This window comes from Triturus cristatus, chromosome 11, assembly GCF_964204655.1.
Source record: "Triturus cristatus chromosome 11, aTriCri1.1, whole genome shotgun sequence".
Taxonomy (NCBI): Eukaryota; Metazoa; Chordata; class Amphibia; order Caudata; family Salamandridae; genus Triturus; species Triturus cristatus.
The window spans coordinates 945,846,693-945,861,192 of NC_140594.1; the positions used below are offsets into that span (position 1 = coordinate 945,846,693).

The 14,500-nt window shown below is 46.7% G+C and overlaps 1 protein-coding gene across 1 annotated transcript in view; it reads right to left on the bottom strand.

Annotated features, from left to right (window-relative positions):
• LOC146785727 (aspartate aminotransferase, cytoplasmic-like) overlaps positions 1-14,500 on the bottom strand; it is a 540,935-nt gene that overhangs the window by 282,258 nt on the left and 244,177 nt on the right. The window lies entirely within an intron of this gene.

Consider the following 14,500-nt stretch of genomic DNA (forward strand, 5'->3'; position numbering starts at 1 on the left):
GTGCTGGGACCGGCTGCCAGTGGTGCGGTGGTCCCGCACCGGCAATTAGGATGCTACCGCCACGGTGGCATCCCCATCCACAACATTGTGGCGGGTGGTACTCACAGCACCGCCCGCCACAATGCTGTGGATGCACCTTGTGCATTTGCATGCACAACGTGGCAGGCACTGCGCGGTGCCTGCCACGTTGTGCATGCAAATGCAGGGGGGTACCATAGGTACCCTCCATGTGCACCCCCCACTCACCCAACACCCTGGGGGCCCGCAACGGGCCCCCAAATTTAGGAACCGCATGCCTTTTGCACTACTCCGCCTGTATTGTAATATGGTTGGCGGTGTCTTGCAGACACCGCCACCATATCCAGCCCTTTTTCCACCCGGTCGACTCGTCGACGGGCGGAAAACCGGGGGACAGTCTTTCCGTCCGCCGGGGTCCCCCCTGCCATCGTAATATGGCGGGGGGAAATGGGAGGTGGGCGGCAGGTAATGGCGGGCAGATCGGCACCGCTATACAGGCGGTGGCGATCCACAGGCTATTATAATAGACCCCTAAGTCTGCAGATAACGACTAAACCCTTTCCTTACCCATTGCACCATAGCTGCGGAGCTCCTGTAAAAGGGAACAACAACAGGACCAAGAAACTAAGGAATAACAGTGGCATAAGTAAGGGGGAGAGAGAGCTCTCATGGGTTACTCCCACCCCAATCAGTACCAGTGAGCTGGAAAAGTCATTGAGGGATTTGGGAATGAAGCACACTCAATTTACCTACAGTAGTGTTTTACAGAGGGTCTCTTTATTCCTTCTAAAGGGATGCGTGTGTCCTTTGTAGCTACTAACCATCATTAAGGCTGCCTGTTTTCCGTTTTTACTGATTTTTACAGCTAAATACAGAAAGAAAACATTCATCTTCTTGTGTGTATTTATTTTTAAATGCGGATAAATATGGAAATTGGGATGCTTTTTGAGTACTTCTAAATACTGTTTGCCATGACTGCCAGACCAATAGATGTGGGGATTAATAACATAAGGAAAGTTAAAAAAGAAAGACATTTTTGTAAAGAAGCTTTAACAGCCGTAGATCTGCCCAATTTTGATACTGAACTTTGCATATTTTCATGGAAGTGCACTGATTTATCTTCTGCAGGTGTTCACAGCACTGAAACCTGGCAGACATTCAAGTATGAATGCATATTTATCGATTAAATAAATGTGGAAATATACTGTCAGCTTAATTTTTCCACAAAACCCAAAATAAATATGGATAAATGTAGATAAAATTAGCAAAAAATAAATATGGATAAATACAGACGGAAATGGCAAAAAATAAATACTATAAAACTGGGAGCCCTAATCATCATGGATGAGGCCATTAACTCTAACAAAGGAAATTGAGAAATAGGTCAAGCCTCTTTTAAGGTCATTCTATTTGAAGATATTAAGATATTCGCTTGGTTGTGGTGTCAAAGAAGGGTTCAGGAGAGTGCAAGCTGATTCATTGCATGTGATACCTGGAACTCAGTGAGCCACCTTATATGATGGGGCTATTTTGTGGCGCCCCATCCATTATTTGATAAAGCCATGATTATGGCGAGAGAGAGGATTGAAACTGCACCGCCGGCAATAGCAGACAGGAAACGCATTTTGGAAAGTTGATGATTTGCTGGACTTCGGCAAGTGCTACTTTGATATGTGTCTGTCCATAGAGTGTGCGAGTTACACGCTATGTTTGAGCACTGCATATGTTCCTGGAGTAATGCTGAGTAGAGGAGAGTGGTTTGCACGGCATTGCACACTTTGTGATTGGCTTTATGCTCGTAGGGCTATAGGGAGAAAGGAACCAAAGATATGCGGAGTACAGATGAGCATGTTTCAGGCCATGGACAAAAACCATGGAGTGCCATTTATGCCAAAGAATTGCAAGTGTCCCATAACACTCTTGCCTTCCCGGACATAGAGATGGATACTATCAAGTTGCACTCTAGGCTGGGTGTAGATAAAGTTAGGGCTTTTGAGGAGGTAGTTAATCATTGTAACTTAGTCCAGAAACATCCTTAATATCAGAGAATACTGGTCACAGACACAATATGCACTTAGGAGAGTGGTGGGGTGGTCTATAGCACTTGACCCTAAGGCAGCTATCCTGGAGACAACACAGGAGGCGGGAAGACCTAGTCATACATGTATACTCGTGGAATTAGGTAGGTAGGTAGTGGCTAAGTGATACATTGCAAGCCACTGGTGAAAAGACATGGCAACCCTTACTCCCCCTTTGCGGAATGGCTTAGAGGCGTGCACTACTGCGCTACGGTGAAAGAGTCTGTTTACAAGGCCAGGGAATGCCCAACAAAAATAAGACAACATTTAGGGGACCTGGTGGCAACACTTCCATGGCATACTACCCTACTACAATTACACACACATTTCTATAGGCTAGTGAATAATTATGCTACATGTGATATTGTTCTTTTTTTTATTATTATGTTTATTAAATGTATGCATAACAAACCAAAAACGTTGACATATTGCGCATATCATTAATAACATATGACAATCAGAAGTAAGCAGTGCCGCACCATGTTGCCGATCAAAAAATATCCCATATAACATTTGAAAGACCCGAAACCCTCAGTAACGAACATCGGAACACCATCTTCCCTGTTTGATCTATGTGCTAAGCCGAACGAACAGTGGAAGTCGTGTTATACAGGTTTATTGACATTAGTGGATCTAATGGCCTGGAGGTGTAGAGTGCTGCGCAACAGAGTCAGCGCCCAAGTCAGTGGCAACCGTGTTCGTCGCATGGTTCTTATACAGGGCCCAGAAGTTGTTCGGTCAGTTACGAGGTGGTAGCATCTCACTATAATTTTCCGTCTGGGTACAGCAGTACATCATATCTTTAGACCACTGGGCTATTGTAGGCGTGGGGCCACGGAGCCAGCATACCGCCACATATCTCTTTGCTAATAGTAACGCCATGTCTATCAGTCGTCGTAGTGCTTTGGGGAGAGGATTGGAATACCCAATCAGTGCAAGGAGCAGGTCTGGGGCAGGCATCAGTTCTGTGATTCGGTTGATTTCTGCAAAGACCAGACCCAAGAAATGGGCAATTCCCGGGCACGTCCAGGCTAAGTGGAAGTAATCCGCAACTTGTTCACCGCATCTTTCACATTGGGACTCGTCGCACAGCCCATATCGGTGCAAACGTTCCGGAGTGTAATAAACTCTATTTAGAAATTTAAAATGGACCAACCTATGCCGGCCGTTCAGTGAGATCTGCTTCGTGCTCATGCAGCAGTAGGACCATTTGTCGTCAGTAAGGTCCATCTGTAGATCATGCTGCCAGGCCAGTCGTGATTTAGTGTACTTGTTCCCCCTAGCAGTCATTGTGATGTGGTAGATCCTAGATACCATCCTAGCAGGTGTTTGTGCCCTAATGACAGCTGTCAGGGCCAGCACCTCCGGGGGTTCTGCCATATCTTCACCCAATAATTCCTTGAGAGCATGTCTGAGTTTGTGGAACTGGAATTGCGCAAGGAGTGTAGGTGTTTCCTCCCCTCTCGTCATATCGTCCCATGTGCGTACTGCCCCATCTGCGAAGAGATCCCGCACAACCTGGGCATTGAGCGTCCGCAGTGCAGCTATAACCCCCCTATCTTTACATGGTGCTAGCCAGTGGCACCACTCAAGGCGGGCAGCTGGGGAATACAGTAGGTTACCCGCCTGAATAGTCAATAAATAATGCCAGGCATGTGCAACCGAGTTAAGTGACGCCAATATACCCGTACGTCTATCAGGGGGTGTGAACAGCAAGGCGGGAAGTGGTCTAGGGGCTGCGACTATCGTCTCTAACCGTACATGCGATATGTCGAACGGGCCATGCATCCAGTGATATGCTTGGGAACTTTGGGCGGCTCTGTAATAGAGGTCCAAATCAGGTGCTCCCAGTCCTCCCATTGAGTACGGCAATGTCAATATTTGCCAGGCTACACGCGGTTGTTTGCCCGCCCAAGCAAGGTGAACCATTAGTGACTGGAGGCATTGAAAAAAAACATAGGGCAACACCATGGGTATATTCGTAAAGAGGAAAAGGAAGCTCGGCAATACAATCATTTTCATAAAGGACACTCTGCCCATCAAAGATAAAGGGAGGCACACCCAGCAGGTTAATGTCCTCTTCCAGGTTAGTAATAGCAACTCCATAATTCTCCTTTAGGACCACCTCGGAGTCTGTTGCAGGGATTCTGCTCATGCACAGAACTATGCGCAGGAAACTAGGACCTCAGTGAATTGTGGTGTACCAAAAAACTCGCCTCAGCACCCAGAACCCCTATCCGACTAGCATCAGTGTCTCATTTGTTCTCCGTATCATTTCGAAGCTACCAATGATTAGACACCCAGAACAAGCGACTTAGAGTACTCTCAGGAATGGTGGGAATCAGAAACACCTTTTCGTTATTATTCTCATATCAGTCCACAACAAGAGTAATCAGAGACACGGTAAAGTTTAAAATGTTCATTTTTAACTACGTGCTCTAAGGTGCAGTACTTTGGCTAACATAAGCAGACAAATGATTAAAAACAAAACCATCAGCATTGTTACAATACCATAAAAAATGAAGGGAGAAATCATATTACAAATGATAGCGGAAAACAACCAGCCTCCCTTCACTAGTAAGCTAGTTTTATGAAACTCATAGAAGGTCTCTAGGCTTGAATGGGGAACCCCATACCGTAAATATCAGCTTAGGTGAATCACATCACAGGATCAGCTCTGCTCTTTGTGTCTGGAAAGGTTTTCTCCAAGTGTCTGAATTATGCATGCAAATGCAATATTAAAGGCACCTGAGTTTCAGATATTTGCAGCTGTGTGCGTGTTATGTCTGGCGCGTGGGCCGATCAACCTGAATTCAAAAGCATACATTGTTATTTGACCTTGACAGCTTCTGCACACAGTGTTCAGACTAAGGTCGCGGTGTACGTCTAGGGATGTGAACAACAGACCGTTCTCATGTGAAGAAAAAGCAAGCAATCCGTTTTTCTTGTAATAACAGCTACCTGCAGTGTCGTGGGCAAAAGCAGCAAAGCGGCAAGATGGCATTTTACATCTAAAGTGCTTATGCTAACATAGCAATGTGTGTACATAAACCCCCGTCCTCACTACAAGTCCATGTGCAGTTTGATCCCCAAATAGCACACAGCTTCTGTAGTCCAGTGTAGGGGATATTTCCTCTCGAAAGCCTTTATGGCAGGGGTTAGGGGGAACATGATGGAATTGTGCCAATTGACCCGCAGGCCAGATAAGGAGCCAAAGAGCACTATCTCCCTTAAGACCGGGGAGCGGTTGGCCTCAGGGTCACGTACATAAAGCAGTGTGTCGTCCGCGTAGGTAGAGACGATCAGTCGATAGTTCGGGAAGTGCACGCCTCTATGGCTATGATACTCCCAAAGGGCGCATGCCAAGGGCTCCGCGACCAGGGCGTAGAGGATTGGAGACAAGGGACAGCCCTGTCTCGTGCCCCTGTGTATTCGTATGGGGTCAGTAACCAGGGTGCCTATCTTAATACGTGCTGTGGGAGAGTGATACAGTACTGCGAGAAGTTGTAGGAACAACTCTCCTACCCCCATACGAGTGAGGACCTGTCATGAGAAGGACCACTCGACGAAGTCGAATGCCTTCTCCATGTCCAAGAATACCGCTATGGCTGGCACTTCCGATCTAGTGTGCTTAAGGCAGCAAAGACCGTATGCAGATTATATGTCAGATTCCTGCTGGGCACGAAGCCGGCCTGCCCTGGAGCAACCAAGGTCGTGACAAGAGGTACCAAACGATTAGCAAGCAGTTTCGCAAAACTTTTGGTGTCCACATTCATCAAGGACAGCGGGCGATACGAGGCTCATTCGTCAGGAGGCTTACCCGGCTTAAGGATAGCAACTATGATAGACTCCCGCATCGTAGGGGGCATCTCGCCTGTGGTACACATGTCTTCGTACAGTGTGATCAGGTGCGGTAACAATAGATCAATGAACGCTTTGTAAAAGGCGACAGTGAGGCCGTCCCCTCTCGGCGCGCTGCCTGCCCTCATAGCAGAGAGGACCAATAATATTTCATTCCTTTCAATCGGCCGCATCAGGAATTCCCGATGCCAATTAGTCAGCCACTGGAGTTTTATATGCGTTAAATATTATAGGATTTGTTCGTCTGGGCTGCAACCTCTCGAAGCGTATAGGTCCGAGTAGTATCGGTGGAATTGCTCCGCCACTTGGGCGTCCGTCAACAGTATGTCCCCAGAAGGCGTTTTAATTTCCGGAATCGTCGAGGCGCCTCTGCACTGCCGTTGTAGCTGCGCAAGGACCGCCACCGGTCGCTCGCCCTCACCGTAAGTACGAGCAGTGGCATACTCCCGAGATGCTTTATTTCAGCATCAGCCTCTTCGTGGTATTCCTGCAAAGACTGTGTCAGTTCTAGGCCACGCGCATCATTCGGGCCAGCTAACAAGGAGGCTTCCAAACCCTTTAGCTTGCGTTCCAGAGCTGTTAGTCTGTTACGAATCAATTTAAGGACTCCCGCAAGTTTAGAAATTGCCACCCCCGGATATACAGTTTGAAAGCCTCCCATATTGTTTGGAAGGAATCTACTGACCCCACATTAATCTCGAAAAACGTCTCGATTGCAGTTGCCATATCTTCCTTAAACGCAGTGTCCGTTAGGGAATAGGGCGGGAAGGGCCACGTGAAGGGGGAAATTTGCATCTTAGGTGTAGCGAGCACCATTAGAAGGGGAGAATGATCAGAGGAGGTACGTCGCAAGATCGAGCAAGACTGTATGCGCGACAATAGTTGTCTGGCAGATAACCAGTAGTCAATTCTAGTGTGGACATTATGATGCGCAGAGTAATGCGTGTACCCTCCTTGTCCCGGGTGCATAGAGCGCCAAACATCACACATGTCCAATCGGAGCAGAGAGGTCTCCACAACGCTAGCCGAAGCAGACACACGCCTGTCCGGGCCGTCCGGCCTATCCAAAACAGGGTTTCTAACAAAATTGAAGTCCGCTTCCCACAAGAGCTATCCAGGCATGTGTGGTAAGGAGAGGTCAGTTAATCTGCGATAGAAGTCCGGATTATCATAATTAGGGCCATAAACATTTAGTAAAAGCAAGTCCAGTCCTTTACCACTACATTTAGTAAGCACATACCGACCCTCCCAATCCGTCTCCAAAGGTGACAGTTGGATCGCTTTCTTAAGGTGCACCCATGTCAGGATCCCTCTAGCATGTGTGGTGAAGCCGGCCGCGTGTACATTGCCCAGGAGCCCTTTAGTACGTAAGATGGGACTGTCTAGGGGGAGATGTGTCTCCTGCAGGAGGGCAATATCGACATTGTGCTTATGAAAGCAACTCAAAACCTTTTGGACTTTCCTATAGTCATTTAGGCCACGCACATTCCACGTAAGCACTGCAATCATGTCTGGGCAGTTATCGTCACGCATATCAGCCCTATCCGTCATGAGGGAGTAGCCAGCATGGGCTCCACGACGCTAGTTTTATCGGGTCTACATAACCACGGCACCGCACGTCATAAGTTGTTACAGCAGAGAATATTGCATATGTCAGTCTCAATACATTCCCACTCCCACCCCCACATCAGGCCCACCCCAACAGAGCCTATGCAAATCAATTCCCCATAATATTCATTTTGGCAAAAAACATCATCAGCAAAATGCGTCAATCTGAATCTCAAACCCCCCTCATCCCCCACCCACGTCAGACCTGCCCTAACTTGGCTGCGGTACAACCCCTCAAACCAATAGAACGTGCCCACCCCCTCTCCAAAACCAGAAAGAACACTCCCCAGTGTGATTCACGCGTGGGTGGATGTTGCTCAGCAGACAAGCAGAAGTTTTTTTTGGGCCTATGTAAGGCCGCACTCCAAGCACCGTCAGGTGTATAGTATGAAACTGTAAGTCAATATTCACCACAAGATCCCAATAACTACCCTAAGAGCATTACAGTAAATGAGTCCGCAACTCTAAGATATACATTGTCCAAGCGTTCCACCCAGGGTGTCCGAGCAATTCAGGGCAACCCCCCCTTCAAGGAGGTCCTGCATCAGGGCCGAGCGCTATCACTTTACCATCCCACAGCTACAACACCTCCGCCAAAGGCTCAGCTCGGTACAATTGGACAGTGGGTGCAGTCGAGATGGGAGAACAGCCACAGTGGGTTTCAATAGGCAAGAGTGCAGGAGCCAAATTCCCACTCCAAGGGCCCTCACTACTGCCCTTCCCCCCTTCTATCATCAACCAGAACATACTTATCCCACAATGACACCAACAAGTCATCAGTCCTGTTCCTCTTGAAGACCACCCATCGCCTCTGCAAGCAGGTGCTTCTCCGGGCTATGACGCTTCTCCCTCGATCAGTCTTTCAGCGCAGTCTGCAGGGCCTTCGGGTCCGTGAAGATGTGGGATCGACCCTGCCTGTTAACACAAAGTTTCGCCATGTATGTGATGGCGTAGTCTATCCCCAGATCAGGAAGCTGTCTCTTCAGTGGGGCGAACAGACGCCGTACCTCCTGGACCCGCACTGTGAAGTCCGGGAACAGAGATATTGTGGACCCCTCAAATCATAGTGGTTGTTTCTCACGGGCCAGTTTCAGCGCAACATCCCGATCTCGATAGTTAAGTAACTTGGCGATGATCGGCCGAGGAGCCGCACCCGGAGGTGGTCGCGGCCCTAGAGAGCGATGCGCTCTCTCCACCACAAACATATTGGAGAAGGATGTCTCACCAAGCAGTGTTATCAGGAGCTGTTCAACGAAGAGTTCCATATTACCCGTCTGGGTAGTTTCCAGGAGGCCTGTGATTCGAAGGTTACAGCGCCGAGAACGTGCCTCCAAGTCTTCTGTTTTGTCCTGCAGGATCTTCAGAACTTTGCCCAGCTGCCTACGTTCAGTGTCCAGAGCGGTCTGCGCCTCCTCCGCTTCTGTTAGTCTGCACTCTGACATAGCAAGCCTCTTAGCGTGCTTATCAAGTCTTTCTGCCATGCGGTCCATCCTATAGGACAGCGCATCCATCTTGGAGCCAAGAGATAAGATACCCCCCTGTAGATTCTTCAACATTGTAAGTAGCAGTCCGCGAATGTCCTGCCATGTATCAGCGTCAGCATGATCCTGCACTCTGGTGCCGTCCTCGGAGGAAGCGTCACTGGACTTAGACCTCTTCTGGTCAAACAACAGTTTCGGCTGCGCTCTGTCCACCCTGCCCATCTTGGGCTCCAGCGGATACCCACTCTCTCGCAGCCCTGTATCTTCACTCAAAAGAAACAGCTACAACACAGGCGGTCGGTCACCAGACGTGGGGCAAGAACCTGTTTCGGCCAGAGGCAGCCACAACTAGGACCACATATCATCCGTACCCCACAGAGAGTGCACCACCTCTACCCTCCGGGCTCATATATTATAGTGGGGCGTCCGTCGCAATCTTCATCGGGTGAGCCCCTGCGTCGCTGAACATCCAGTAAGGCAATCTCACTTTTCCATCAGGGCAACATCGATGCTCCGCGTAGGGGGCAGCGCCCCGATGTACCAGCCAGCCAGACCCAGCGTCAGCCCCTACTGGGGTTCAAGAATCAGCAAGCAGTAGGGGTCAGTCGTGTAGCTGCTACACAACACACAGTCAGCTTGCACCACTCCCGGTGCTCTGCGTAATGCCAACGAGGCAGCCCCCAGGGATCTCAGCAAACGACCACCAGTCGAGCTCCTCACCTCTTCAGATACAGCTAGCAGATCAAGCAGCCCACCATCTCAAAATAGCGACCGCCGTCCAGTCAGACCACCAGGGGATCTCAGGGCCTCGTTGCGTGGAGGGGGTAGAGGCACCACTGGCAGCACCCTCTCATGCACCCGGAGATCCAGGCAAGGCAGCAGGGGCGCAGGAAGGCCCAGTCCTCGGGCTGCCCGACTGCAGCCAACAATGTTCCCCGTCAGTGATGCCCCGCTCACCTAGGGCACCCGCAGCATACCTCTGATCCTCGGGGGACCCAGCAGTGGTAAGAGCCCCTCCCCGTATCAGGACTCCGCAGGGCTGTGTGTCGTCAGGCTTCACTCGGTACCGTACTCCCACAATAGCGCACCCGGGAGCTCTCCGGCCTCCACTCTAATGCGGCCTCAGCAAGCGAGGCCCGTCCGGCCCAACAATCTGCACCGCAGCGCCAGCCCCGTTCGTCAAGGGCGGCTGCCTCACAGATTTTCAGTCAGGGGTGGCGTCGCTCAACTCACCAAGCCTCCGCGGGATCGTGGGCCAACAAGATCCGTGCACCTCTATCCTCACCACGGCCTCACCAGCAGGCGCGTGCTGGCTCGCGCTCCGACCCAAGCTCGGGGATCGAGGCCCGTCCAACACCGCAGTGACGGAGACCGTAATGGGACCCAGGGAGCAGCTCGGAATTCCGTTTTTCGCCCAGCTTGGGCCGCATGGTGTCAGAGATCAGGGGATCACTTCTGTGTGGATCGTGAGGAGCTCAGTTGCCGGATAAATGCAGGATCGGTTGACGCTGTTGCGGAGTTCTCAGCTCAAATGGCCATCTTGGTCATGAGCAAGCTCCACCCCCCAACATGTGATATTGTTCTGAAACGCTGAAACAAAGACACACTTAGAAACTTGTTGTCATACTCCTCTGCAAAATCAATATACGATTTTGACAACAAGGTTATTCCATTTGATGGTCCCTTTTCAAGGTATATTGCAAGATTTACTGCAGGTTCAAAGCGTGAATATCACTTTACAAGACCAGGTAAGGGTAGTAAGCAGCACAAGCACCTAAGGAATTTTATTGCCCCATGTCTGAAGAATGTATGCTGTTTAAAACCAGCGATTTGGAAAATCGCAGGCCTTGGAACCACAAAATGCAGGTTGCAATGTACAAAAGGCACGTTGTGAGTTGCAATTGTTTTTCTGACTTGCACAGTGCACTCTGCATCCCATAACAAACCACACACCAAAGGAGGCAAGCAGCAGGCACCGATTCCCATTTTGAATTCGCTAAGCAATGTATCAATGCTTTACAACCAAAATTGTGGTTGCAAAACATTAAACTGTTACTGACTCCCGAAAGAGGGTGATTGGGCAGCGGCAAAGGGGAAAATTGCTTTCAGTCCCACACGAACAGCTTTCATCCTGTGATTGGAGGCCACTGGAATTAGGAGGAGCAGAAAGCGGTCCAGAGGACCTTTGCATGATCACTCAATGTCATTCATGGGTTGGCAACTTTTATTTTTGATTGCAGACCCTTTTCCTGTCACAGATACTTATTGGAAAAAATAATATGGTATTCAGTGGCATACATCCCTGCATTTGCAGCCATTCACTGCAGATTATTAGCGAGGCGGAAGTTTTTGGGGCTCTGCAAATGATCAGTCAGAGTGCAAAATGAAGGCAGGGGTCGCAAAGCAGTCAATGTATAAAAAATACCGACTGCTGCAAAACCCCTCCTTAGTAAATCGGGCCTATATTTTGAAATCTTTGGTAGAAGATTTGCTTTCAGGCGTAATTATAGATCTCTCTTTAATCAACTACAAACAAATTAAAAATAACGTGGCTACAAAGTTGGTCAATCCCTTGTTACATTTCTGCAAACATTCTCTTTAACTGTGCTCCCTTTAGCAAACATTCCCAAATTTGAGTATCTTTGTTACATCAAGACCTCTATGTGACATTAGGGAAATTAGACAATATGAAGTTTCGTAAGTGATGTTGGTTTCGCAGAGCCTTTTATGCAAGCATATAAATATATTCAACTATTTAAATTTCAATTTTACACAATTTGAATACAGGAAAACATTTAAAAAGGATACTGAAATTCATTTAAAACACTGGTAAAGAAAAAGGATAAAGAGTCAAGCACTAATATAATGATAAATGGATTGTAAGAAACTATTGAACTATATCAATAATTTTATATGTGAATTTGACTGAGGCATGAAAACACAAACGAGGCCAGGAAGTGGAAAGGACAATGCCCACATGTCAAGGACATAATCTGTGCATCAGGTCATACAGCAAAATATATTTTTGGGAGATTTCGGACTCATGTTAAACAGAAAAAAACAAGGTAAGACCAAGGAACAGTTGTCTATTTCAAACATAGTGGGTGAATGGGAGGAGGATGGACAGGGCGAGTGTGCTGGTGGGGGGAGGGCGGGGTGTAGAATGATCACCTCTAGCTTGAAAGTCAATGGAGGTTAATATAGATGATTGAGGAGGCTTGAGCCTCTTCAAAGTTTCTAGCATATTTCCAGAACCACATCCTATAATAATACACTTGTTAGACCCACTCTGTGTGCAACTGTGCAGTTTTAGACCACTTGTTTGCTTAGATAGCACTCAAAAGTGACTTTAATGAATGCCAGATGCACGCAATGTAGATGGTTATGACTGTACACGATGTCAGCTTGAACAGTGACCGCTTGTTTTTATCTGTAGGCACCTGTTGTTTTGCTACTCTCTTTTGTTGTTTGAGTGGACTAAACATCAATAAAATAAATCTAAAAAAAAGAAGCCGTACGAGACTGTCCTTTTGGTTGACTCTATTGTCTTTGCTTGTCTGTTCACAAATGTCCAATAATTTCACCCTTTTTCATTCCTTCTATGGATCACTGACAGAATACTGGTAACTAACATATGGTGTGGACAGAATATCGTGTCAAAAATATCGTCAACCAAAATATTGAGAAGTTAACCCCTTTGTGGCGCCCGTCGGCCAACGGCCTTCGCGAGCACTACCTCGGTAGTGCGCATGTCAGTTGGCCCGACGCGGCCCCGCCCACTCAATAGAACACCCCGCACCGCGGCGGTAATTACGGGTTAAGGGCAAATAGGTAAGTGAAGGTTTACTATTCTCAACTCCACATCTACTTACCTTGAAGATATATACATCTTCAAGGTAAGGTCAAGGAGTTATATATAGTAAATCTCTGCTTTACCATAGAAACTTATCTTAACAATATTTTTGTCCTTGATATGCGTGATATGAAATTTTGCCCACACAATATTTTTTTCCGATATTTTGTCTAAATACCTCTTTATACAAGCCTCATGCTATTTTTCAACTTTAATTTTCAATAAGAAGTTAAAGACCTTTGAAAGGAATCAAAACCCTAATTTAGATTTAGGACCTTATTATTCTGTTTTACCAGTCACTTGCCCACAAACTGTGAAATATTATGTAAAGACAGAAAAACGGTATAATGCTGTTTAAACGTGCTTGTTAAAGTTGCACAATTGTATCTGGAAATAACCTACAGCCTGCTTTCAAAAAAAGGTCTAAATGCGGTCTGGTTTAAGTGTTTTTTCCTTTCCATTGTATTCAGGCTAAAAAACCTCCTGTCTAGAATATTTAAAAGGAAATTCAGAGCAGCAAGAATGTTTCCATTGTAGTCTGTAAGTTTGGCGTGAGAAGTCACGAACACAGGAAAGAGGTGTTCTTGAAATAAATGTATGTAATCTGGGTGGGACATAACGGAAAAGCAGGAAGCTTTTTCTATTGTGAACATTGTATGGATCTAGGCCAAAATTAGTATTATAAGAGTAGACTTGAAGTGTATGTAAATTGAGACTGACTTGTGCTTCTCTCATAGCACATCAATCTCCCAGCTGAACTAGTCTGGCATGTACAATAAACTTTTTTGTACTCCCTTTTGTTGCAGATGTGGTGATTAAATGATTTGCACTGCTTAAAGTATTTTTTCCTGACATCTTGGCAGAGCCAGCCAAGAGATCCCCTTTGCTCCAGCCTGCCGCTGGGTAGGTTCCCCTTTGGACAACTAATTTAGTTGTGTACAATTTGAGGAGGATGACAAACGCCCGTTTAGATGAAAGAACTGTTTTTTGGACGACAACGGTACCAGTCTGGGGGTTGTCTGCAGCGGCCAGATAAGATAGGAAAAAAGGGCGATCGTCGAATCCTTGTGTATTGATCTACAGCTGTTACAAACGGAGATGTGTGTTTTGTTAATCCTGGCAGACCTTTGTTTAGGAATCGTCAGAGAAATAGATGTTTATTTAGTTAAACTGGGCAGACTATTTTTCTTTCCCTTGTGGAATTATTAGAGAAATAGGAATTATATAAGAAGTTTATCATGACAGTTTGAATTAGGAAAACGTCAGAGAAAGAGAATAAGTTGACATTTTGTATTAATATGTTATGAGTTGTTTTTCTAATATATATATATATATATATATATATATATATATATATATATATATATATATATATATATATATGATGTAGATGTGTGATTGTTATATTGTGTAATAGCTTATAAGTTCTCTTGCATTATCAGAGGTACCAACTGTTTTTTTAGTGTTGACTACATTAAGACAGGAGCCTTTAAGAATAGTAAAGTTTTTTGGTAGATTAAAAGGAAAATTGTGAGGTCATGCCTTTCTTTAAGAAATCTTCCCAGGGGAGGCAGGGAGAGAAAGTGACTCCTTTAGGCTAT